This window comes from Balaenoptera musculus, chromosome X, assembly GCF_009873245.2.
Source record: "Balaenoptera musculus isolate JJ_BM4_2016_0621 chromosome X, mBalMus1.pri.v3, whole genome shotgun sequence".
In the NCBI taxonomy this organism is placed as follows: Eukaryota; Metazoa; Chordata; class Mammalia; order Artiodactyla; family Balaenopteridae; genus Balaenoptera; species Balaenoptera musculus.
In genome coordinates, this window is record NC_045806.1 from 109,584,014 (window position 1) to 109,610,429 (window position 26,416).

A 26,416-nucleotide genomic window follows, 5' to 3' on the forward strand; every position below is an offset into this window, starting at 1 on the left:
GGAGGCTGAATGAAACACACTGGTATAATATAACTACCTAAGAGTCTTTAATTCCACATATCACTGTAGAAATTTATAATAATTTTTTTTTAATTCAGAAGATGTTTTCCCCCTAGCTATGAACAACAACAACAACAGCAGCAACAACAACAATTGTTAGAGGGCATTTGATATTGTCCTGACACTGCTTATTCTTTTATTGGGTTTCCCATCAATTATTTCATTTCATCTTTGTAACTACCCTTACAGGTGTGTATGGCAGGTATTATTTTCCCCATGTGAGAGATAAGAATATTCAGAGGTGTGAAATAACTTATCCAAGACCACTCAGGTATCTAGTAAAAATACTTTCCATTCCTAGCCCAGTGCTCTTTCCATGACACCAGAAACAGTATAGTAATAACAAAACAAGGGCTATTCAAGCCCTCTCGTGAAATGTTGAAGTTTACTCACCACATAAAATGCTTGTGCTCACTCTAAACTCAGCAGTCCACTGAAAGAGTCTGGGGATAGAATAGAGAAGAGAGGACTGACAATAATCAGGTAGACCTACAAGATAATTTAATAGCTACATTAGTTAACTATTGTTACATAACAAATTACTCTAAAACTTAATGACTTAAAGCAACAAATATTATTTCATATGGTTTCTGAGAGTCAGGAATCCAGGAGAGACTTAACTGGATAGTTCTGGTTCAGGATCTTTCATAAGATTGCAGTCAAGTTGTCAACGAGAGGCTGAGAATTTGTCACCAAGCTTGCTCATGTATTTGTGGGAAGGCCTCAATTCCTCTCCAGCTGTTGACCAGAGTCCTCTATGTTTTGTCATGCCCCGTGGAATTCTCTATGAGGCTATTTGAAATGGCAGGTTGTTTCCTTCTCCCAGAGTGAGTGATCTGAGAGAGACAGAGAGCAGAACTGAGTGAGATTGTCCAAGATGGAAGATGAGATCTTTTATAACCTAATCTCAGAACTGACACACCATCACTTCTGCCTTATCACACAGACAAACCTTCCTCTGAATACCAGGAGGTGGGGAGCATTGGAGAGCCACTTTGGAGGCTGGCTACCAAAATTGTTAACAATGAGAGACAGTCTTACCAAATGCCAGATACTGTGCTGAACATTTTACCTGTATTAACTCATCTAGTCCTCACAGCAACAGTGTAAGGTAGATTCTATTATTATTCCTATTTTACAGATGAATAAACTGAGGCTCAGAGTGATTAAATAACTTGCCCAAACTCACAGAGCTAGAAAGTGGTAGAGCCAGGATCCAAACCCAGGCAATTTGGCACTATGCCACTAAATATATTGCTTCTATGTTCAGGTATTTGTAAGCATTATGAAGGAAATAAAATAATGCAGTAGAGTGACTGGAGTGGGAAGCAGCCAGGGATTTTTTTGTTTTGTTTTGTTTTGTTTTGTTTTACAATTCATTGTCGGGGTAGGCCACTCTGTGGAGGTGTTGTTTAAGCTGTGACCTAAATGAGAGGAGAGCTGGTCTTATGAAGACTTGGTAAAAATCCACTTCAGAAAAAAACAAATCCACTTCAGACAGAGAGAATATACTGTGCAAAGACCCCAAAGCAGGCAAGGACTTGGTACTTTCAAGAAACATAAAGATATCAGTGTGGCTTGAGTGTATCAAGCAAAAAGGGTTGTTAGCTCTGAGATAGGTTTAGGAGTTAAGCAGGGGGTAGGTTATTCAATTATTTTAGGGACCCTGTGAAATAAGCAGCAATATCCCCATTTTAAAGATGAGAACAAGGTGAAGAAATTGTGGGGTTAAATGTCTTGCCCAAGGCCACAAAGTTTTAAAAGGCCAAACTAGGATTTGGCCTCATTTTTTTGCCTTACTGTGTCGCCCCCTTCACCTCTTCCATGCAAAGTGGTTTTTTTTGTTTGTTTGTTTTTGTTTTTTTTGACGTGTGTCTTGTCTGTTCCATTAGACTAGGGGAAACTCCAAGGGCTTTTCCTCCTCCTAGTGCTGACTTGTACTGTGTCAGCATGTACACTTGCTGGCTCTAGTAAGGGTGGCAGAATGAACCCAAAGAAAGCATCATGCTTCCCAGAGGCAGGTGCTATGCAAGTCTGACAGATTATGAGTCTGTTGTTGGCTATATAAACATAAACATTTGTAACATCTATGAAGATAAAACAGGCCTAAACTCAGTTCAAGGATGGCTATACCATAAATATTTTGCATGTGTCATAATGATGGTGGTTTTATTTTCTCACCCAACTACTTACCCAGCCTTGGTTCTGGTTGTCAATCATCTGCAGCTATGGTTTTGATCTCAGGCTTAGAGAAAAAGTTCACACAATCCCCTTTCTGGTGTGAGGGAATCCTCTCCTCCAGAGAACATCTATTAAACTGGTCAAAATTATCAAAGAAAACCTTTTAAAGTCTCTGGAGATTGACCAATAGGTTTACACAAAATTGAGAGACACTGATTCAACAAATTTGATTGAAACTTGCAAGAACAGTGGCAGGCCATGGCAGCTGAGCTGTACCCATCCCTCCCTCAGTTCCATCTGTAGAAAAACTACTCCAGCCACACTGGGCAGACTGGACTGACTCAGATACAGCCTCGTAAACAACCTGTATCTTCCCCAGTTTCCTGGTCTGGAACATCTATACTGGAAAGGTGATGGAATCTGGTGAATATCCAATGTCTCCCATCTCTGTGCTGCAGAAATCTATATTGGGTGGACGACAGCAACCAGTTGGTGGTGTCTCTTTCATCAAATCATAGCACCTGCTCTATAGGGAGGATCTGGGTGGATTATCATTGAAAAACAGTGTCCCCCAAATCCTTGTATGTCATAGCACTGAGGTTCTCCCTAAGAGGAGTCGTGGGACAAACTGCAAAGACTGGCAGATCTGGCCCAGCCAGAGAGAGTAGACTTCATTTGGATCAGAGAGTGGAGGAATTCATGCCCCTAGGGTGTTGTTTAACACTATAAAACTCACAGTGGCTATCAATCAGAGGAGGGTAACAGCTTGGTGATACCAATAGAAGGAGACCAGACATAAATTTTACAGGTATATCAGGGAAAGAGATAGTCTAAGAGAGTCCTGCTAAGATCACACTCATCCCCTGTGGTCTGGAAGACTTCTCTATTCTCAAGGCTGCACTTTCTTAGGGATGACTAGAGAAAGTGCTTCCAAAATAAAAGTCCCTGACTGATTGGTTTTCCCCCGAACTGTGAAAGCAGTCTCCAAGCCACACACAGATCCAACAGTAAAGGATGAAAACTTCACTGGATCTAGGGGCTTATGCACAACTTTTGACTAATTGATGGCTTAACCGCTAAGTGATGCTGACTCAAGAGCAACCCCTAGGAAGCCAGACTTAAAAATAAAAATGGAAAAAAAAAATCTCAGCAGAAACATTTGAGGCTATCCACTACAGGGGAAATAACTTCTCAGAATTAGTCCAGCCAAGTTACTAAATAAACAAATAAACAAACAAACAACAACAAGCCCCAGAAGGAGGTTAATTTTAGAGTTGCTACAATATTCTCTAAAATGCCCAGTTTTCAACAAAAAAAATTATTATATATACAAAGAAACAGAAAACTGTGACCCATATACAGAAAAAAAATGTAGACAGACAAGCACAAAGAACTACAGTCCTGCAGCCTGTGGAACAAAAACCACATTCACAGAAAGATAGACAAGATGAAAAGGCAGAGGGCTATGTACCAGGTGAAGGAACAAGATAAAACCCCAGAAAAACAACTAAATGAAGTGGAGATAGGCAACCTTCCAGAAAAAGAATTCAGAATAATGATAGTGAAGATGATCCAGGACCTCGGAATAAGAATGGAGGCAAAGATTGAGAAGATGCAAGAAATGTTCAACAAAGACCTAGAAGAATTAAAGAACAAACAAACAGGGATGAACAATACAATAACTGAAATGAAAACTACACTAGAAGGAATCAATAGCAGAATAACTGAGGCAGAAGAACGGATTAGTGACCTGGAAGACAGAATAGTGGAATTCACTGCTGCAGAATAGAATAAAGAAAAAAGAATGAAAAGAAATGAAGACAGCCTAAGAGACATCTGGGACAACATTAAACACAACAACATTCACATTATAGGGGTCCAAGAAGGAGAAGAGAGAGAGAAAGGACCAGAGAAAATATTTGAAGAGATTATAGTCGAAAAATTCCCTAACATGGGAAAGGAAATAGCCACCCAAGTCCAGGAAGCGCAGAGTCCCATACAGGATAAACCCAAGGAGAAACATGCTGAGACACATAGTAATCAAATTGACAAAAATTAAAGACAAAGAAAAATTATTAAAAGCAGCAAGGGAAAAATGACAAGTAACATGCAAGGGAACTCCCATAAGGTTAACAGCTGATTTCTCAGCAGAAACTCTACAAGCCAGAAGGGAGTGGCATGATATACTTAAACTGATGAACGGGAAGAACCTACAACCAAGATTACTCTAAGCGGCAAGGATCTCACTCAGATTCGACGGAGAAATCAAAAGCTTTACAGACAAGCAAAAGCTAAGAGAATTCAGCAACACCAAACGAGCTCTACAACAAATGCTAAAGGAACTTCTCTAAGTGGGAAACACAAGAGAAGAAAAGGACCTACAAAAACAAACCCAAAACAATTAAGAAAATGGTAATAGGAACATACATATCGATAATTATGTTAAACATGAAAGGATTAAATGCTCAAACCAAAAGACACAGGCTTGCTGAATGGATACAAAAACAAGACCCATATATATGCTGTCTACAAGAGACCCACTTCAGACCTAGGGACAGATAGAGACTGAAAGTGAGGGGATGGAAAAATATATTCTATGCAAATGGAAATCAAAAGAAAGCTGGAGTAGCAATCCTCATATCAGATAAAATAGACTTTAAAATAAAGAATGTTACAAAAGACAAGGAAGGACACTACATAATGATCAGGGGATCAATCCAAGAAGAAGATATAACAATTATAAATATATATGCCCCCAACATAGGAGCACCTCAATACATAAGGCAACTGCTAACAGCTATAAAAGAGGAAATCGACAGTAACACAATAATAGTGGGGGACTTTAACACCTCACACCAATGGACAGATCATCCAAAATGAAAATAAGGAAAGAGAAGCTTTAAATGACACAAAAGACCAGATAGATTTAATTGATATTTATTGGACATTCCATCCAAAAACAACAGATTACACTTTCTTCTCAAGTGCACATGGAACATTCTCCAGGATAGATCACATCTTGGGTCACAAATCAAGCCTCAGTAAATTTAAGAAAATTGAAATCATATCAAGCCTCTTTTCCGACCACAATGCTATGAGATTAGAAATGAATTACAGGGCAAAAAACGTAAAAAACACAAACACATGGAGGCTAAACAATACGTTACTAAATAACCAAGAGATCACTGAAGAAACCAAAGAGGAAATAAAAAAATACCTAGAGACAAATGACAATGAAAACATGACGATCCAAAACCTATGGGATGCAGCAAAAGCAGTTCTAAGAGGGAAGTTTATAGCTATACAAGCCTACATCAAGAAACAAGAAAAATCTCAAGTAAATAATCTAACCTTACACCCAAAGGAACTAGAGAAAGAAGAACAAACAAAACCCAAAGTTAGCAGAAGGAAAGAAATCATAAAGATCAGAGCAGAAATAAATGAAATAGAAACAAAGAAAACAATAGCAAAGATCAATATAACTAAAACCTGATTCTTTGAGAAGATAAACAAAGTTGATAAACCCTTGGCCAGACTCATCAAGAAAAAGAGGGAGAGGACTCAAATCAATAAAATTAGAAATGAAAATGGAGAAGTTACAACAGACACCGCAGAAACACAAAGCATCCTAAGAGACTACTACAAGCAACACTTTGTCAAGAAAATGGACAACCTGGAAGAAATGGACAAATTCTTAGTAAGGTATAACCTTCCAAGACTGAACCAGGAAGAAATAGAAAATATGAACAGACCAATCACAAGTAATGAAATTGAAACTGTGATTAAAAATCTTCCAACAAACAAAAGTCCAGGACCAGATGGCTTCACAGGTGAATTCTATCAAACATTTAGAGAAGAGCTAACACCCATCCTTCTCAAACTCTTCCAAAAAACTGCAGAGGAAGGAACACTCCCAAACTCATTCTATGAGGCCACCATCACCCTAATACCAAAACCAGACAAAAATACTACAAAAAAGAAAATTACAGACCAATACCACTGATGAATATAGATGCAAAAATCCTCAACAAAATACTAGCAAACAGAATCCAACAACACATTAAAAGGATCATACACCATGACCAAGTGGGATTTATCCCAGGGATGCAAGGATTCTTCAATATATGCAAATCAATCAAAGTGATACACAATAGTAACAAATTGAAGAATAAAAACGATATGATCATCTCAATAGGTGCAGAAAAAGCTTTTGACAAAATTCAACACTCATTTATGATAAAAGCTCTCCAGAAAGTGGGCATAGAGGGAACCTACCTCAACATAATAAAGGCCATATACGATAAACCCACAGCAAACATCATTCTCAATGGTGAAAAACTGAAAGCATTTCCTCTAAGTTCAGGAACAAGACAAGGATGTCCCCTCTCGCCACTATTATTCAACATAGTTTTGGAAGTCCTAGCCACGGCAATCAGAGAAGAAAAAGAAATAAAAGGAATACAAATTGGAAAAGAAGAAGTAAAACTGTCACTGTTTGCAGATGACATGATACTATACATAGAGAATCCTAAAAATGTCACCAGAAAACTACTAGAGCTAATCAATGAATTTGGTAACGTTGCAGGATACAAAATTAATGCACAGAAATCTCTTGCATTCCTATACACTAATGATGAAAAATCTGAAAGAGAAATTAAGGAAACACTCCCATTTACCACTGCAACAAAAAGAATAAAATACCTAGGAATAAACCTACCTAGGGAGACAAAAGACGTGTATGCAGAAAACTATGACACTGATGAAAGAAATTAAAGATGGCACCAACAGATGGAGAGATATACCATGTTCTTGGACAGGAAGAATCAATTTTGTGAAAGTGACTCTACTACCCAAAGCGATCTACAGATTCAATGCAATCTCTCTCAAATTACCAATGGCATTTTTTTATGGAACTAGAGCAAAAAATCTTAAAATTTGTATGAAGACACAAAAGACCCCGAAAGAGCCAAAGCAGTCTTGAGGGAAAAAAACAGAGCCAGAGGAATCAGACTCCCTGACTTCAGACTATACTATAAAGCTACAGTAATCAAGACAATATGGTACTGGCACAAAAACAGAAACATAGATCAATGGAACAAGATAGAAAACCCAGAGATAAACCCACGCGCCTATGGTCAACTAATCTATGACAAAGGAGGCAAGGATATACAATGGAGAAAAGACAGTCTCTTCAATAAATGTTGCTGGGAAAACTGGGCAGCTATATGTAAAAGAATGAAATTAGAACACTCCCTAACACCATACACAAAAATAAACTCAAAATGGATTAGAGACCTAAATGTAAGACTGGACACTATAAAACTCTTAGAGGAAAACATAGGAAGAACACTCTTTGACATAAATCACAGCAAGATGTCTTTTGATCCACCTCCTAGAGTAATGGAAATAAAAACACAAATAAACAAATGGGACCTAATGAAACTTCAAAGCTTTTGCACAGCAAAGGAAACCATAAACAAGACGAAAAGACAACCCTCAGAATGGGAGAAAATATTTGCAAACGAATCAACAGACAAAGGATTAATCTCCAAAATATATAATATTTGGGTCAATATTAAAAAAACAACCCAATCCAAAAATGGGCTGAAGATGTAAATAGACATTTCTCCAAAGAAGATATACAGATGGCCAAGAAACACATGAAAAGCTTCTCAACATCACTATTTAGAGAAATGCAAATCAAAACTACAATGAGGTGTCACCTCACACCAGTTAGAATGGGCATCATCAGAAAATCTACGAACAACAAATGCTGGAGAGGGTGTGGAGAAAAGGGAACCCTCTTGCACTGTTGGTGGGAATGTAAATTGATACAGCCATTATGGAGAACAGTATGGAGGTTCCTTAAAAAACTAAAAATAGAATTACCATATGATCCAGCAATCCCACTACTGGGCATATACCCAGAGAAAACCATACTTCAAAAAGACACATGCACCCCAATGCTCATTGCAGCACTGTTTACAATAGCCAGGTCATGGAAGCAACCTAAATGCCCATTGACAGATGAATGGATAAAGAAGATGTTGTACATATATACAATGGAATATTACTCAGCCATAAAAAGGAACGAAATTGGGTCATTTGTTGAGACGTGGATGGATCTAGAGACTGTCATACAGAGTGAAGTAAGTCAGAAAGAGAAAAACAAATATCGTATATTAACGCATATATGTGGAACCTCGAAAAATGGTACAGATGAACCGGTTTGCAGGGCAGAAATTGAGACACAGATGTAGAGAAGAAACGTATGGACACCAAGGGGGGAAAGCCGCAGGGTGGTGGTGTGATGAATTGGGCGATTGGGATTGACATGTATATACTGATGTGTATAAAATTGATGACTAATAAGAACCTGCTGTATAAAAAAATAAATAAAATAAAATTCAAAAATTAAAAAAAAACCCCACAAAAAACAAAACAAAATGAAACAAAAAATGTAGACAATAGAAACTGTATCTGAGTGGCCCCAGATGTTGGCCTTAGCAGACAAAGACTTTAAAGTAACTGTTATAACTATGTTCAAGAAAGTAAAGGCAACTACATTGAAATAATTAAAGGAAGGTATGGTGATAATTTCTCATTATATGGAGAATATCAATAAGGAGATAGACATTATAAGAACAACGCAATGGAAATTGTGGTGTTGAAATGTATAATCACTTAAGTGAAAAGTTCAGTAGAATGGCTCAGTAGCAGATTTGAGCTGGTAAAAGAAAGAATTAGATTATACGGTCTGAGGAACGGAAAGAAAAAAGAATGATAGAACAGCGCCTCAGAGACTTGTGGGACATTATCAAATGTATCACCATATGCATAATGGGAATCCCAGAAGGAAAGGAGAAAGAGAAAGGGGCAGAAAGAATACTCAAAGAGCTAATGACTGAACACTTCCCAATTTTGACAAAAAATGTTAATCTACACATCCAAGAAGATCAATAGGCTCTTTTCTGGTTCTCTTCTCCAATGTCTCCCTCAGTGAGGAGCTCCCTCCTTTCTCACCTCCCTGAGATTAGGCAACCTTTGGGGCTAGAGACCAGAGGAAGTATTGGGCAGGGTGGCCACAAGGTCTGCTGTGTAGATTTGAGCAGATTGGACCCTGTAAAAAGGTATAAGGCCAAGGGAGTTCAAGGAGGCTGTAATCCAGCCCATTCTCCACTTCCTAAGCTATACAACTGATGCAGAGGTGCATCCACTCAGAGAGATAGAGTGCCTCCTTTTCTAATTTGTCTGAAGTCTCAAACTGCTCTCCAAGCCCTGTGCCCACTGGGCAACATGTATTAGAAGGGACACCTTTTTCTAATTTTCACAAAGGCACTTTGTAGATTAGTGTGGGTCCTGGTGTGGAGGCAGGAAAGTGGTGGGACTCAGGGCAGACAGAAAAGCCACTTCACAGAGGTATGCAATCACCCATACAATCAAGCAGGTAGGACTTGAAGGTTAATAAAACCCAAGACATCCCCAAACCTTCCCTTCAATTCTGCCTGGGACTTGAGAGTACAATCATGAGTGTGGTTCTTTTAGTTTTAATGAATCCAAAAGGCCTTTGCCAAAGTGCTCCTTTATTACTCGAGTGAGGCAACCCAGGCCTAGCATGGTGGTTAAGAGCCATGTGGTCTTGGGCAAGTTTATTTATTTTTTGAGTCTTAGCTTTTTGTTCTATAAAATAGGGCAATAATAATATCTATCTCAGAGGGTTATTATAAGGAAGGAAAAGGAATGTAAAGTGCTAAGCAAAGTGTTTGGCACATAATAGACTCTCAGTATATGTGAGCATGTGAGCTATTATTAATGCTTAAAATGTAGTCACCAAAGGCAGGAGTGGTGTGTGACTCCTGACACTCCTGTACCTTCCCTTACCAGGAGAGCTGGAGCCTCTTGAAAGTCTTTTCCTTGGAGACATTTGTCTCCTTTTCCTTGGCTCTGCAAAGCAACTTCTTCCTAGACCCACTCTCTCTAGGCTACATTGGCTGGCACTGGGGCTAAAGACTATAGTCCTGGCTTCTTGGAGTTGGAAAGGGTCTTAAAGGGCCACTGGCTCAGGGATTTTCAAAAACTACTGTGTGGATAGGCTTCAGATCAGCATCATCTGGGGGAGCTTATTAAAATACAGATATCCAGAGCCCTCCTACAGAGAATCTTTTTCAGGAGGTCTGGAGTGGGACTTGAGAATCTGTGCTTTTGACCAGTGTCCCAGATTATTCTGGTCCTCTGCACCTCCTCCCTCATGTCTGCAATCATGGAATTCCCTAGAAGGCACCAACCACCTATACCAAGGGTAGAGAGGCAGGTTGATAGGCAAGAAGGCTCTGGCTATAGAAAGGTTTGTCCCCAACTAAGCCTATTTCCTCTGCCTCCCATACCCTGCTGACATTACTAGGTCTGAGATTTGAAGCCACAATGCAGAAAACCAGTTTTCTCCCTCATTCCCAGGTCACCAACAGTGACAGCCATGTTCCTCAAAACTGAAAATAGCTCCTGTCTCCTCCCTAACTCTTTCCATGCTTCGCTTCTCCAGACTGAGCAACCTTACCACCCTCTATGTAACTAACTGGCTTAGAGATATTGCGGCCTCACCAGGGGCCGAGCAAACTGAGCAAATGCCTTCAGCTTTCATTGCTTTTCTAGGCATGGCAGAGCAGCAGTAGGTGGCAGCTGTGTCCCAAAGTGTCCCCATTCTCTTTCCCTTCCTCCCTTATTTCTACTCCCCCTATGGTTCTGTCCCAGAGTGACAGGCGTTATGGGAACACTGTCTGTTTGCTGCTTCAAGTCCCATCAAACCAACATGTTGAACACTGCTGTATATACTTCCTACAGAGGGCACATTAGTTTTGCTTGGTGAGCACGCCCTAATTGGGTTCCCAGAGGGAACTTCTAATACCAGTACAGAGAATTAAGAACCAGCCAACAGATGGGGTGAGAAGCGTGATGGGGAGGGTGGCAGCCAGGATTGCACATCTCCTGGAGTCTGTATCAACCATAAGACTGACAGGCTGGATCTGGGGGAAACAGCCAAGCTCCCAGTGGAAAGATCAGGTGGCAGAATGAAGTAGTTCTTCACAATATTTACACAGTGAGTCTCTGCCCACTCAGGGATTTCTTTACAGATTTTGAAATCAGCCACTTTGGACATGCTGTTTTTTTGTTTTGTGTCATTTGAGGGTTTTTTGGGAGAAGTGGGTGTAGGGGAAGGAGGGTACTTTTCTCCTGGGTTTCTTGGGTGGCACATAAACTCAAATCATGAGGCCCATGCCCCAACTCAAGATATCCTAGCCCAATAATCTTCAGCTTGTGTGCTGCAGACTCCTAATTGCAACTAGTCTGTGAATCCACACACTTGGATGTTCCATACTTTCATAGTTGGATAGATAACCTAAACTTTTTGAGATACCTTTTTTGAGTCCCTGCTTTTAAGAACCTTCTTTGAAGTCTCAGTTCTTAGTTTTTCCTTTTCTCTATCTACAATTATTCCCTTGATGATATGTAGTCCCCTAGCTTTACTATCTTAATCCCCTCCCCCAACTCTACTGCCAAACCCTCTCCACCTACAGCCTTCTCCATCTTAAAACCTTGAAGTCATCCTTGACACTCCTCTTTCTCTCACATCCTACATGCATCTGTCAGCAAATTCTGTTCTACCTTCAAAATACTATATATCCAGAATCCAACTACATCTCCTTACTGATTCAACCCTACTGCTATACTCCTCGTTGAAGCCAACATCCATTTCTCTCCTGGATTTCTGCAAAAGTTTCCTAACTTTCTCCCTTCTGTCACTCTTTCTATTTAAAATCTGTTCTTAACAACCAAGAGATATTTTCTTTTAACTGAAAAACCTTATTGAGATAATTGTAGGTCACATGCAGTTGTAAGAAACAATTCAGCGAGACCCACTGACACTTTGCTCAATTCTCCAGATGGTAACATTTTGCAAATCTACCGTGTAAAATCACAACCAGGATATTGGCATGTAGTTCACTGATTTTATTCTGATTTTCCCAGTTTTGGTTGTACTTATTTGTGTGTGTGTATTAAGTTCTATACAATTTTATCACATATGTAGGTTCATGTCTCCACCACCACAATCAAGATACAGAACATTTCCACAAAGATTCTTTGTGTTGCCCTTTTATAGACATACCCACGTCCCTCCCACACTACTCCTCTGCCCTGTCCTTAAACCCTGGCCACCATTAATCAGCCCTTAATTTCTAAAATGTTGTCCATTCAAAAATGATATATAAAGGGAATTACACAGCATGTAACGTTTTGGAATTGGCTTTTTTGTTGTTTTTTTACTCAGCATAATTCTCCAAGTTGTTGTGTTTATCAATAGTTCTTTCCTTTTATTGCTGAGTGATATTCCATGGATTATTAGTTTGCTAGGGCTGCCATAGCAAAGTATCACAAACTGTGTGGCTTAAAACAACAGGAATTTATTGTCTCACAGTTCTGGAGGCTAGAAGTTCAAAATCAAGGTGTTGGCAGAGCCATGCTCCCTATGAGACTCTTTCTTGGTAAGAACCTTTTATTGTCTCCTCCTAGCTCCTGGTGGTGGCCATTAATCCTTGGCTTGTAGCTGCATCAGTCCCATCTACCTATGTCATCACATGGCCATATTTACATCATCTTCCTCCTGTGAACATCTGTTTCTGGGTCCAAATTTCTCCCTTTTTATTTTATTAAGTGGTGGATGGCAAGGGGATTTCAAGGGGAGATGAGGATTAGAGATAGAGCTTACATGTCTAGATAATGTTGCTCAACAGTATGGTTGCTCCCAGACTCTCTGGGTCAGAGGACTCTGAAGGACAACAGTGGCTTCGGGGCTTTAATCTGTAGCTAACAGATGTTGGGTGTAGTCTTGTGGGATATGCAAAGCAGGCTAAAAATGGCTAAAAATCTGGTTGTATAAAAATTAGAGCTTGGCACTGATGTGCTTTTGATAGAGTGGGTGCTGGCCTGCTTTGAAGAAATAAACAACATAGGGCCAATACACTGAGGCCATCTTTGACTCATTTATATAACACAGGGTCTTTTGGGAACTCTATATTTAACATGTTGAGGAACTACTAAACGGTTTTCCAGAGTGTACCATTTTACATCCCTACCAGTAGTATATGAGTGACCCAATTTCCCTGTATCCTTGGCAGCATTTGGTGTTGTCAACTATTTTTAATTTTAGTCATTCTGATAGGTATATAGTGATATTTCATTGCAATTTATTTTGCATTTCCCTAATGGCTAATGATGTTGACCATCTTTTGATGTACTTATTTACCATCTATGTATCCTCCTCAGTGAAATCTCTGTTCATGTATTTTGCCTGTCTTCTAATTTGATTGTTTTAACTGTTGAGTTTCGAGAGTTATTTATGTACTCACAATACTTGTCCTTTGACAGATATATGGTTTGCAAATATTTTCCCCCACCTTGCAGCTTATTGATTCATCCTCTTAACAGAGTCCTGTGCAGAGCAAAACTTATCTATTTCGATGAAGTTTAATCTATCAATTTTTCCTTTTATGGATCGCATTTTTGGTGTCAAGCCTAATAAATCTTTGCTTAGCTCTAGACCCTGAAGATTCTCTCTTAATGTTTAGAGAAGGTTTTATAGTTTTACATTTCAGTCCATTGTTGGGAAAGCAGTCACTGCTGACCTGTCGCCCCTCCCCAGGCTTGCCCACTCAGAGCCTTGGACCTAGAACACTTCCTAACCAAAAGATAAGAAACCCTCACAGCTTGTGCCATTCTTATTGCCTTGTGTGGGAATATGTTTCCCTATTTCAGACTCAATACGACTCCTTTTTTCTGCTTAAGTGTGTGCGTCATATGGCACCCGGCCAACCCCATTGCTATATCTGTCCCCTGCGGGGACATGAGGGGTGTGTGTAGGCCAGTTTCCCTGCCATGGTTGCTGAGAGGGACCAACACCCACTATTGGAGCTAGTCTTGCTCTTACTTGTCCAGGTAAGTAAAGTGTTGTTCCAACCACTGCTTGACTGTATTGTGTTTTCTTTGAAGACTCTGATACCAAGATCCTGGTGGTTGACGTAGTTATGAACTTTGCTATCTTCTATGAAGTTGTAGTTCTCTCCTGGCATTGGTAACTGGTGTTTGTGCTTGATCATGATCCATTTTGAGTGTTTTTGGTGGGGGTTTTTTTAGGGGGGATAAGGTGTGAGGTTTATTTTTTAATTTATTTTAAAAAATTATTTATTTAGCTGTGCTGCATCTTAGTTGTGGCACGTGGGATCTTCAGTTGCAGCGGGCGGGATCTTTTAGTTGCGGCATGTGGGATCTTTTTCTTTAGTTGCGGCATGCAGGATCTACTTCCTTGACCAGGTATCGAACCCAGGTCCCCTGTACTGGGAACGTGCAGTCTCAACCACTAGACCATCAGGGAAGTCCCAAGGTGTGAGGTTTATTGAAGGGTTTTTTTGTTGTTATTGCTGTTGGTTTTTTTTTTTTTTTTTGGCCTATGAATGTTCAATGGCTCCAGCATCATTTGTTGACAAGTTTATCCTTCCTCCATTAAAACATTTTGGAAATTTTGTCAAAAATCAGTTGGGCATATTTGGGTGGGTCTATTTCTGAGTTCTCTATTCAGTTGCATTGATCTATGTGTCTATTCCTCTGCCAATGCACACAGTCTTGATCGCTGTAGCTATAATGTTGAGTAGAGTTATTCCTCCCACTTTGTTTTTTTGGTCAAGATTGTTTTAGCTATTCTAGGGCTTGCACCTTTCCATATAAATTTTAGAATAAGCTTTCTTAAGTCTACATAAAACTTTACATGGATTTTTATAAGAATTATATTAAACCTATCAATCATTTTGGGTAGAACTGACTTTAGTGTAGTGAGTCTTCTAATCCATGAGCACAGTATATCCCTCCATTTATTTCGCTCTTTTAAAAATTTGTTTCATTATCATTTTGTTATTTTCAGCATACAGATCCCGTACATTTTTCGTCAAGTGCATTTCCTTGGAGTGACTGCCAGTGGTATTGTATTTCTATTTTCAGTTTCTGCATGTTCATTGTTAGTATATAGAAGTGCGATTGATTTTTGTGTGTTGATCTTGTATCCTGTGACTTTGCTGAACTACCTATTAGTTTTAGCAGTTTTAAAAATGGATTCCCTTGAATTTCCTACTTAGGCCACCATGTCATCTGCAAATAAGGACAGTTTTATTTCTTCCTTCCTAATCTGTAGGCCTTTTATTCCTTTTGCTTGCCTTAATGGCAGTGGCTACGACTTCCAGTACTATGTTGGATAAGAATGGTGAGAGTACATATCCTTGCCTTGTTTTTGACCTTAGAGGGAAGCATTCAGTCTTTCATCATTAAGTATAGTTAGGTGTAGGTTTTTTGTAAATGCTCTTTAGCACACGCTCATATCACATTGAGAGACATACTGTGTTCATAGATTAAAAGACTACAATTAGAAGAGTAAACATAGTAAACACATCAATTCTCCTGCAAATGATCTATAGGCTATTTGCTCTCTATTCCTATTTTTCTAAGAGTTTTTTAGCATGAATGGGTGTAGGATTTTGTCAAATGTCTTTTATGCATTAACTTATATAATCATATGCTTTTTCTTCTTTAGCCTATTGACATAGTGAGTTATATTATTTGATTTTCAAATATTGAACTAGCCTCGCATGCCTGGAATAAATCTCACTTGTTATTGGTATATAATCCTTTTATTCATTTTTAGATTCAGTTTGCTAATATTCTGTTCAGGATTTTTTTTTCTTATTCAATAAAATTTATTACATCTACTATTACTTAAACATCAAAAACAATCACTAACAAGAATGGTGACAAATGAAAAAGAAAACAAAAGCAAATCCTTTTCCTAATCTGTTCAGGATTTTTATATCAAGGTTCATCAGAGATATTGTTCTTTGGTTTTCTTTTTCTTTTCTTTTTTTCTTTCTTTATTATTTTTTTTTTTGTACTGTCTTTGCCTGGTTTTTGGTTTCAGGGTAATACTGGCTTCATAAAATGAGTTGGGAAGGATTCCTCCTTCTATTTTTTGAAGGAGATTGTGTAAAATAAGTGTTAATTCTTCTTTAAATGTTTAGTAGGAGAATTTTTCTGGGAGGGGAGGTTTCAAATTATGAATTAAGTTTCTTTGATAATTATAGGTATATTCGGATTGCCTGTTTCAACTTGGTTTTGATAGTTTGTGTTTTTTGAGTAGTTGATCCATTTCATCTAAGTTGTCAAATTTATATGTATAGAGGTATTTATAGTATTCCCTTATTCTCTTTTGATGTTTGCAGGGACTGTAATGATGTTCCCTGTTTTATTCTGGATATTGGTAATTTGCACCTTCTCTTTTTTTCTTTCTCAGTCTTGTTAATGGTTGTCGATTTTATTGGTCTTTTCAGAGAAACAGCTTTTTGTTTCATTGATTTTCTCTATTGTTTTCTTATTTTCAATTTCATTGATTTCTCTTTTTGTATTTATTATTTACTTTCTTCTCCTTGCTTTGGATTTATTTTATTTTTCTAGTTTCTTGAGGTAGGAAATTAGACTATTGATTTAAGGCATTTCCTTATTTCTAATGTAAGCAGTTAGTGTTAGACATTTCTTTCTCAGCACTTTAGCTGCTTAGCACAATTTTTTATATGAAGTATTTTCATTTCCATTCAGTTCAAGGTATTTTTTGATTTGCCTTTAGATTTCCTCTTTGACCCATGGATTATTAAGAAGAGTGTTGTTTAGTTTCCAAGTGTTTGGGTATTTTTTTGTTATCTTTTGGTTATTGATTTCTGGATTGATTCTCTTGTGGTTAGTGAACACTGCTCTGTATGATTTGAATTCTCTTAAATTTGTTGAGGCTTGTTTTATATACCAAGATATGATATATCCTGGCCAATATTCTATAGGCTCTTTAAAAGAATGTGTATGTATTCTGCAGTTGCTGGGTGAAGTGTTCTATACATGTCAATTAGAACCTGCTGGTTGATTTTGTTTTCCAGATCTTTTATATACTTGATGATTTTTTATCTAATAATTGTACCAGTTGTTGATAGGAGAAGGTTCAAGTCCTCAACTCTAATTAAGGATTTGTCTATTTCTTCATTCAGCTCTGTCCATTTTTGTTTCATTTATTTTGAGTTTCTGTATTTTGGTGCAAACAGGATGATGCATTTATGTCCTAAGTTAGATCATGCTTCTTTTCTGTTGCAAAAACCTCACTATGATTCCCTATTTCATTCAGAACTATAGATAAGGGTCCTTAAAATAGTCTATAGGGTTCTATAAAATCCAGCTCCTGGTTACCTCTTTAACTTCATTTCCCTGTATTCTCCCTCTTACTCTGCTGCAGCCATCCTGGCCTCCTTGACGTTCCATGAGCACAACAGGCACACTGCCTCTTTAGGCCCTTTACTCTAACTCTTCACTCTGCTAGGAATGCTCCTCCAATTTGAAATGGGGCCTGGGAGTACAGTTATTGCGAGAATTGTTAGCTTTACATATCAGGGAAGCCAAGGCCTTAAGAGAGTAAATGCCAATAACAAAAACAGCATACTCTTGGTAGAGCAGGGGTGTTATAGAGAAAGTGAGCCTGAAGAAGAGCAGTGAAAGAAGGTGAGATAAAAGCAGCAGCTCTGGTATTACATATAGGAAGAACTGACACCCCAAATTCCCTCATTTAAAAATTTTCCCCCAGCAGCCTGGCACTGGGTCTGAAATTCAAACAGTGTACTTCTTTGGGATAAGCATGTAAAGGCTCTGAGGAATCCGGCAGTATAAAATCTTGTATAACTTAGATTTAATCCAGAGCTTTAAGAAATTTATTTGTCAACAACACATTTCCCTCCCTTAATGCCTGTCTTACGAAATCCATTTTGGGAAACATTGGGTTAAAGCTTTGTGTTTCCAAGAAAACTCCTGCTAAAAGGCTAAAGTTACTGGAAAGGCCTACCTAGTTATCAGTCTTTAATACTCCTTGGTGACTGTTTTATCCAATTAGCCCAAAGGTTGCAAACTATGGCAAAGGCCTCAGCCCTCCCCCCTGATTTTGTAAATAACATTTTATCAGAACATATCCACATCCATTTGTCTGTGACTGCTTTCTCATTACAGTGGTAGAATTGAGTAGTTGTGACAGAGATGTATGGTCAGCAAAGCCAAAAATATTGGGTTGGCCAAAATGTTCGAAAAACCTGAATGAACTTTTTGGTCAATCCAATATTTACTATCTGATCCTTTACAGAAAATGTTTACTGAGCCCTGGATTTACCCAACAGCAAGGCACTGAGATTTATGCTGCCTAACAAATGATACCATAGTGGTTGACCACAACAATTTATTATTATCTCTAATGGTTCTGGGATTTTAGTGGGCTCAGATGGGAAGTTATCATTTGGTGTCTCTCATGCAGTTACAATCAGATGGTAACTGGGCCTACAGTCACCTGAATGCTTAACTGGGCTGAACAGCCAAGATGGCTCATTCGCATGGCTGGCAGTTAATGCTGGATTTCAGCTGGGAGCTTAGCAGTGGCTGTTGGCTAGAGCACCTACATGTGGCCTTTCCCTTTAGGTTGGATTTCTCACAGCATGGCAGCGAGGTTACCAGAAGGATCATTCCAAGCATAGGAAGTAGATACTGCCAGTTCTCTTAAAGGCTAAGCTTGTCATAATGACACTTTCACCCTATTCAGTTGGTCAAAGCAGTCATTAGGCCAGCCCAGATTTAAGGGGACTTGAGGAATAAACTCTACCTCTGTATAGGGGAAGAGCAACAGCGTACACGGAAGGACAAAATTAATGCTGATTATGTTGACAAACTACCACCATAGGGAGGCAATATGAAGTGCTTAGAGAGCAGGGTGTAGAAGGTGTTCTCTGGAAAGAACTTTCAGGTTGACTGCAACCAACTCTGCTCTTACCTGTGCTTATTTTATAGATAATTATATTGAAGCTCAGAGCATTAGGAGAAGCTACTGAAGGTCAGTGTCTGCCTCACAGTGTTTACAAGGGCCCTAGCTGGCTTGCTGGGGGTATGTTACTAACCCTAAGAAGACAGGGTTCTAGGGCCAAGAGGCTGGTGTGAGGGAGCTGAAGGAGACTGAGTTTCTGAGTAAGGCTCCTTCCTTTCCCTAAGTCTTTCCTTACTCCCTAGGGCTCACTCAGGTGCCTCCACCTACTATGTAGATATCTAGGCCTTATGGACACACCAAATCCCTGCCACTATGCCTCGTAGACTTCTGAAGTTTTTTCAAATCTGGGCTCTGTACTCGAGATGAACTCTGAACACCTTGAGGACAGGAACAGCATCTTCAATTTCTTTCACTTCTTATGGCCCTGAGAAACCTCATACTAATGCTATACACACAGTAGAAAACAGAAATTGTAGAGCTATTCAAATCCCAGCTCATTTCCCAGCACAGCCTATGCAGGTGAAATTCTGTGGTCTCATCCCCACACACTATGCTAGCCTCATCTTTGACCTTCAGCCATATTCAGTGACGTTGTACCAGGCATATTCCCCCACCTCTCTCTCTCCCTCCTTCTCTCTCTCTATCTCCTGTCTGAATGCACATGTTATTCTCAACGTTTGGAACATTCTTCTTTCCCACTCACCTTCGCTCACTGGTTTACCTCTTTGATATTCTTCAGAGTTCAGCTTGGGTATTACTTCTTCAAAGAGATCCTCCCTGATCTCCTAGGTAGCCCTCTTCTGTCTTTCCACAGCACCCAGCATTTCCCTCTTAATAGTTAAGTCTCCACTGTCTTCTAATGTATAATTACTTACTTGTCTGTCTCCTTGACTTGACTACAGTGCTTGAGGGCACAGACTGGTCTGTCTCCAACTGTGTCTCACCATAGACTTGCAAGAAGTCTGACACAACAAATGGATGCACTTTCCCTTCAGTGATCTTCACTTTCTTCCTGTTTTCCCATGTAAGTCTGCTGGAACAAGAGTTGGGACAGTGAATAAGGAATATGTGTCCAAAATGTCATATGAGCTGCTTGCAGCCCTTCCGAACAATTCTTTAGATCTTTTGCTGGTCTTGTCCCAGAACCCTGTTTGCAAGAACCAAAAGGCTCCTTTGTAAGGCTCCGTGTATATGCTGCTCTATTTTCCAACCCCCCACCACCAACTCAATGAGCACTACATGTCGAGCACCTCCTTTCTTCAACTCCCCCAAACACACCAGAAGCATGATATAGCACCGGGGAAGGTTTAATAACTCCTGAGCTTGGAAAGTTTGATCTAGGCTTTTTGACAAAAAGGGGGATGGTTTGGTAGCTCAGGGGTGCTACTCAATTGTAAAAGGACAGCTAATGTGCTTGGGAGATGACCCGCCCCCTAAAACCGTTTGTCAAACAGGATGATTATGATTAAATATAACTTGCCAGACTACAAGTGGCCTTCAGACAGCAGAAACGATCCAGTGGAACATTGCACATCATGAAGCAGCCCCAGGGTAGTGAACGTCAACAGTCCTGCTTGATTAATCCTTGGAAACACAGTCAGAATTAATGGGGAACTTGTTGAAAGTTGATCGACACCTTTTGAAAGGTGAAATCCTTTTCTGTTCCCATGAAGTGTTGTTAAGGCCGTTAGCAGAAATTGAAATGGAGAAATATGACCCTTTCATGTGGTAGATTCAGAGGCTCAGAAGATGGACAAGTTGGAAATGTACAGGCAGTTTATAATAAGTGCCTGGGTGGGGAGTGATAACTAAAGATTGAAAACTGACAAATGGGTCAGACTGGCAAAGACCAAGACAGAGAGGGATGGAGTGCAGTTTGCATGCAGAGGAATAGCATCAATAATCTGGCAGGCTCGCCCACACTGAGGACCACATATGGATTACTTGGAAAGTGGCTAGAATTTGCTCAGTGGAAAAGCAGGCAGATTTTGTTACAAGATGAAGAGATAACTTTCCAGCTTTTGAGAGGAGTAAATTATTTTGTCTTCCCTGGGGAGTTAGGGTACCAAAGAGAAATTCTCCAGACTAGAAGTCAGGTCTGTGGTATCTCTTTATTCAGTTTCAAAGTGGCTGAATGACTCTAACTCTCCTCATTCTGCAGTTGGTTGTATTCTTCCAAGTGACAAATGTGAAATTTCTTTGAAAGCTATCAAGCTATACAAATGTGAGGTATTAGCTTCATGATCATCCAACTGAATCAAGTGCAAAAGAATATTGCTATAAGAAAGTATGTGAGATTTTAATTATTTCCTCTGATGGAGGTGAACATGTTTGCAGATAATCTTGAATAGGAACAGTGTCCAAATGATTTATCTTGGGCTTTAGAGACACATACACAATGATATTTTGATTGAGGAAGTTTCAGGGATGTGGGGTGTGCATCAGAATGGAGAATGTGACTTTCAATTTCCCTTGCTCTTTTGGCTTGGCACAAATCATGATGCCAATGGGAAAAAGTGGACCACCAGGAAATAGTGATCAAATGTCCAGGGGCACTATCTGCAGCAGAAACAGACATCCCATGATCTCCAAGCCAGGAATGGCATTTGAGAGTTGGCAGTTTTCCACCCACTGACCTGCATTGCCATAATTAGATGAGGGCTTTCTCATAAGATCCACCAGAGGCTAAGGCTTTGGGTTATAGTTATTACTTGAATGTTAACTCTGTGTCAGGTACTGTGCTAATCATTTTACCTGTACTATCTCATTTAATTCTCACAACCACCCTGTGGTGTTAGATACTATTATTATCTTCATTTTACAGATAAGGAAACATAGGCTAAAGGAGATTAGTAATTTGTCCAAGATCACGTCACTAGTAAAAGACAAAACCTAGTATTAAACCCAGGTATCTGCTCCAGAGCCTGTGCATGGAAGCGCTATACAATATTGCCATATACATATATGAATGAACCTGAGGCTCTGGGAAAGAAAGAAATGCAACCTGCCCAAGGCCACCTAATCAGTTAGAGGGCCTACATAGCATTTATTCTCAGAGTGAATCCAGTATGTTCACAGCAAATAAGGACTACAGTAAAGTCTCATTTTATTGATGTAGCTCAGGTCTTGCAGTATTGATGATGATAATGATAGTAATGGTAAGAACAGCAGCAACTAATAATTATTGAGCATCTATTATGCACTAGGCACCATAATAGCTGCCTTATATGTTCACTCATTTATTCATTCATTGAACAAATGTTTATTGAGGACCTACTATACACAAGGCAGTGTTTTAGGGACTAGGGATATAGAAATGGACAAGACAAACTTGATTCTTGCTCTTCGATGGAGTCTTAGATGATGACTAATGACATCTACTGTTTAGATGATGGAGGATACCGACTATAAACATGAAAACAAATAAGATGTCAGGTAATGATTCTGTTATAAAGTAAATAAAATAGGGAAATATAATACAGAGGGAATTGAGTAGCAGTTACATTAGATGGAGTGGTCAGGGGAGGCCTCTTATTATCTCATTAAATGTTCTCAACAACTCTGTGAAGTGGGGAGACACTGGTCAGCATAGATGTAAGTAATGGGGGAAATCAATTTTATCACTTTGCTGGTATCTACAGAACCAGCTGCCTAAGGCTTGATCAATGCAGAGCAGGGAATTAAAGAGGCCATTTTTATTGTCCCCAAAGCAGTACCTAATGAATTAAGAAAAGCAGAAAGGGAAGGGTGGCGGGGGGGGGGGATAGAGTGGGAGTTTGGGATTGACATGTACTCACTGCTATATTTAAAATAGATAACCAACAAGGACCTGCTGTATAGCACAATGAACTCTGCTCAATATTCTATAATAACCTAAATAGGAAAAGAATCTGAAAACAAATGGATACTTGTATATGTATAACTGGATCACTTTGCTGCACACCTGAAACTAATACAACATTGTTAATCAACTATACTCCAATATAAACTGAAAATTAAAAAGAAAATAACTTAAAAAAAGAAAACCAGAAAGTACTGTATAGAATATTGTGGTCAGGAGAAGACAACTGGGTGGGATATGGGAATTAACGGGACCAGCCCAGAAGATGGGCTACACATTCAGAAGAGTGCTCTTTATGACCTTAAATCTTTGTGACCTTGGATTAGGCAATGTTTGTAGATATGACACCTAAGTCACAAGTAACAAAAGAAAAAAAATAGATAAATTGGACTTTATCAAAGTTAAAGACTTTTGTGCTTCAAATGACACCGTCAAAAAAGTGAAAAGGCAATCCATAAAATGGGAGGAAATGTAGAAAATCCTATATCTGATAAGGGACTTGCATCCAGAATATATAAACAATACTTGCAACTCAATAAAAATTAAAGTAGCCCAACTAAAACTTGGGCAAATGGTCTGAATATATATAACTTCAAAGAGGATATACAAATGGCCAATAAATTCATGAAAAAATACTCAGCATCATTGCCCATCAGGGAAATGCATATCAAAACCACAATGAGATACGACTTCACACCTATTAGGATGGCTATAATAAAAAAGACAGACAATGACAAGTGTTGTCAAGGATATGGAGAAATTGGAACCCTCATACACTGCTGATTGGAATGTAAAATGGTGATGCTTCTTTGGAAAAGTTTGGAAGTTCCTCAAAATGTTAAACATAGTCTTACTAAATATATAACCCAGCAATTCCATAGATTACAGAGAGAATTGAAAACATATGTTCACACAAAAACTTGTACTCAAATGTTCATAACAGCTTTTTTATAATAATCAAATTGTGGAAACAGCTCAAATGTCCATCAACTGATGAATGGATAAACAAAACGTGATACATCCACACAGTGAAATGCTATTCAGCTATGAAAAGGAATGAAGCACTTATACATGCTACAATATGGATGAACACTGAAAACATTATGCTAAGTGAAGGAAGTCAGACACAAAAGACCACATTTTATATGGTTCCATTTATATGAAATGTCCAGAATAGGCAACTCCATAGAGATAGCAAATAGATTAGTTAGTGGTTGCCAAGACCTGGAGGGAAGGGGCAGTGGGAATAATTGCTAATGGGGTATGGAGCTTCTTCTTGGGGTGACGAAATGTTCTAAACTTGATTGTTGGTAATTGGTTGCACAATTCTGTGAATATATTTAAAAATATCAAATTTTACACTTTAATATGTGAATTGCATAGTATGTGAATTACGTCTCAATAAAGCTGTTAGAAAAAGAACCAGCCCAAATGTCCTCTCCTTTGTGAAGCATTTCCTGGTCTACCAGACGGGGTGTCCTCTTCTTCCTCTGACTTCTCCTAGCACCTTGTACACACCTCTGCCATAGCACTTATATCCCTGTATGGAATTGTCTGCTTGCCCCACTCTAGGAGCTCCCCAAGATCAGGGAACTTGTTTTATTTATTTCCTACCTCTTAAAATGTCTCTGCCCCTTCCCTCACCCCCTCATTCTTTTCTTCCCTCCATCTTTCCTCCTTTCCCTTCCTTCCTCATCTCAAATTTTTATTGAGGACTGACTGTGTACAAAGACACTATGCTAGGTATTTGGGGATGCAATGGTGACTAAAGCATGGTCCTTGCCCTAGTGTGTTTATAACCTACTAGAGAAGACAGGCATTAAACATGCATGATAAATGTTAGGGAGTAAAAGCACCTAACTTGGAGGTCTGACCTAATCTGAGGGGTTAGGGAAGAAATCGCTGATGATGTGTTATTTTATCTGAAACTTGAATAACTAGTAAGAATTAGTTGTGGGTGTGGGAAAACAGCTTGGTGAATGTCTTGAGGTGGGAAAAAACTTGACATCTTGGAAGAAGTGAAGGAAGGGCAGTCTGGCTGAAACATTAGGAGTGAAGGTGCCAGGGAAATGGGATGGGTCATAGTTGAGATGAAACTTGAGAGAAAGAGATGAAGAAGGCTTTGTTGGCCAGGTTATGGAATTTGCACTTTGTTCCATAGAAGTTTTTTTTTTAACATCTTTATTGGAGTATAATTGCTTTACAATGGTGTGTTTGTTTCTGCTTTATAACAAAGTGAATCAGCTATATATATATATATATATCTCCCCATATCTCTTTCCTCTTGCATCTCCCTCTCTCCCACCCTCCCTATCCCACCCCTCTAGATGGTCAAAAAGCACAGAGCTGATCTCCCTGTGCTATGCGCCTGCTTCCCACTAGCTATCTATTTCACATTTCGTAGTGTACACATGTCCATGCCACTCTCTCACTTTGTCCCAGCTTACCCTTCCCCCTCCCCGTGTCCTCAAGTCCATTCTCTAGTAGGTCTGCGTCTTTATTCCCGTCTTGCCCCTAGGTTCTTCATGACCATTTTTTTTTTAGATTCCATATATATGTGTTAGCATACGGTATTTGTTTTTCTCTTTCTGACTTACTTCACTGTGTATGACAGACTCTAGGTCCATCCACCTCACTACAAATAACTCAATTTCGTTTCTTTTTACGGATGAGTAATATTCCATTGTATATATTTAAGTGTATGTGTGTGTGGCGGGGTGGTGACATGATATTTTTTTTAAAAGTTCATTGCACCTGATCACTGGAGAACGTTGTAGGGGGGTATTATGAGATATGGATGTATTTGAGGGGTATCTAGTAGGTAGAATCCCTTGCTTTAGTTTGATGAGGAGATGTCAGGAGTGAACAAGGCTTCAAGGATGATTTTTAGGTATCTAGCTTGGTTGACTGGGTGCATAATGGTGCCATTAACTTCTGTAAAGTACACGGGGGAATAGACAGGTTTGGGAGGTGTGTGGAAGTGAGTTTTCTCATTGACATAGTGACATGGAGGTACATGTTGGCATTTTGAGTGGAAAGGTTCGGCAAGAATCTGTTGACATCTGTGGAGCTCAGGAAAGACGTCTGAGCTGGAGCTATAGATTTGAGAGCTGTTAGATGTAAGTAATAATTGAAGCCATGGAGCTAGCTTGTTCATCTTTACAGCCTCTGCATCACCTAGAGTGGGGTTTGGCACAAAGTATCTGTTGAATGTTAAAAGTAAGATGATGCCAATCATAGACCCTCCAAAAGGGGGTCGGTGAGACCAATACCCTCAGGTTCTTCCTTCTTTCAAAGCAACGTACACATAGGGTTCTAGGTGCTGTTTACAGTAGGTACACATTAAAGGCTAACGCTTATTAAGTGCATCAAGCACTGTTCTAAGCCCTTTACATGTCTTGATTTTCTTA

At 39.2% G+C, this 26,416-nt stretch overlaps 1 protein-coding gene across 2 annotated transcripts in view; it reads left to right on the forward strand.

Moving 5' to 3' along the window:
• ARHGAP36 (Rho GTPase activating protein 36) overlaps positions 1 to 26,416 on the forward strand; it is a 174,829-nt gene that overhangs the window by 33,663 nt on the left and 114,750 nt on the right. For both annotated transcript variants that reach the window (XM_036839099.1, XM_036839096.1), the window contains exon 3: positions 15,209 to 15,264. The gene's annotated coding sequence lies outside the window, so the exon portion shown is untranslated. The remainder of the gene's footprint in view (positions 1 to 15,208; positions 15,265 to 26,416) is intronic.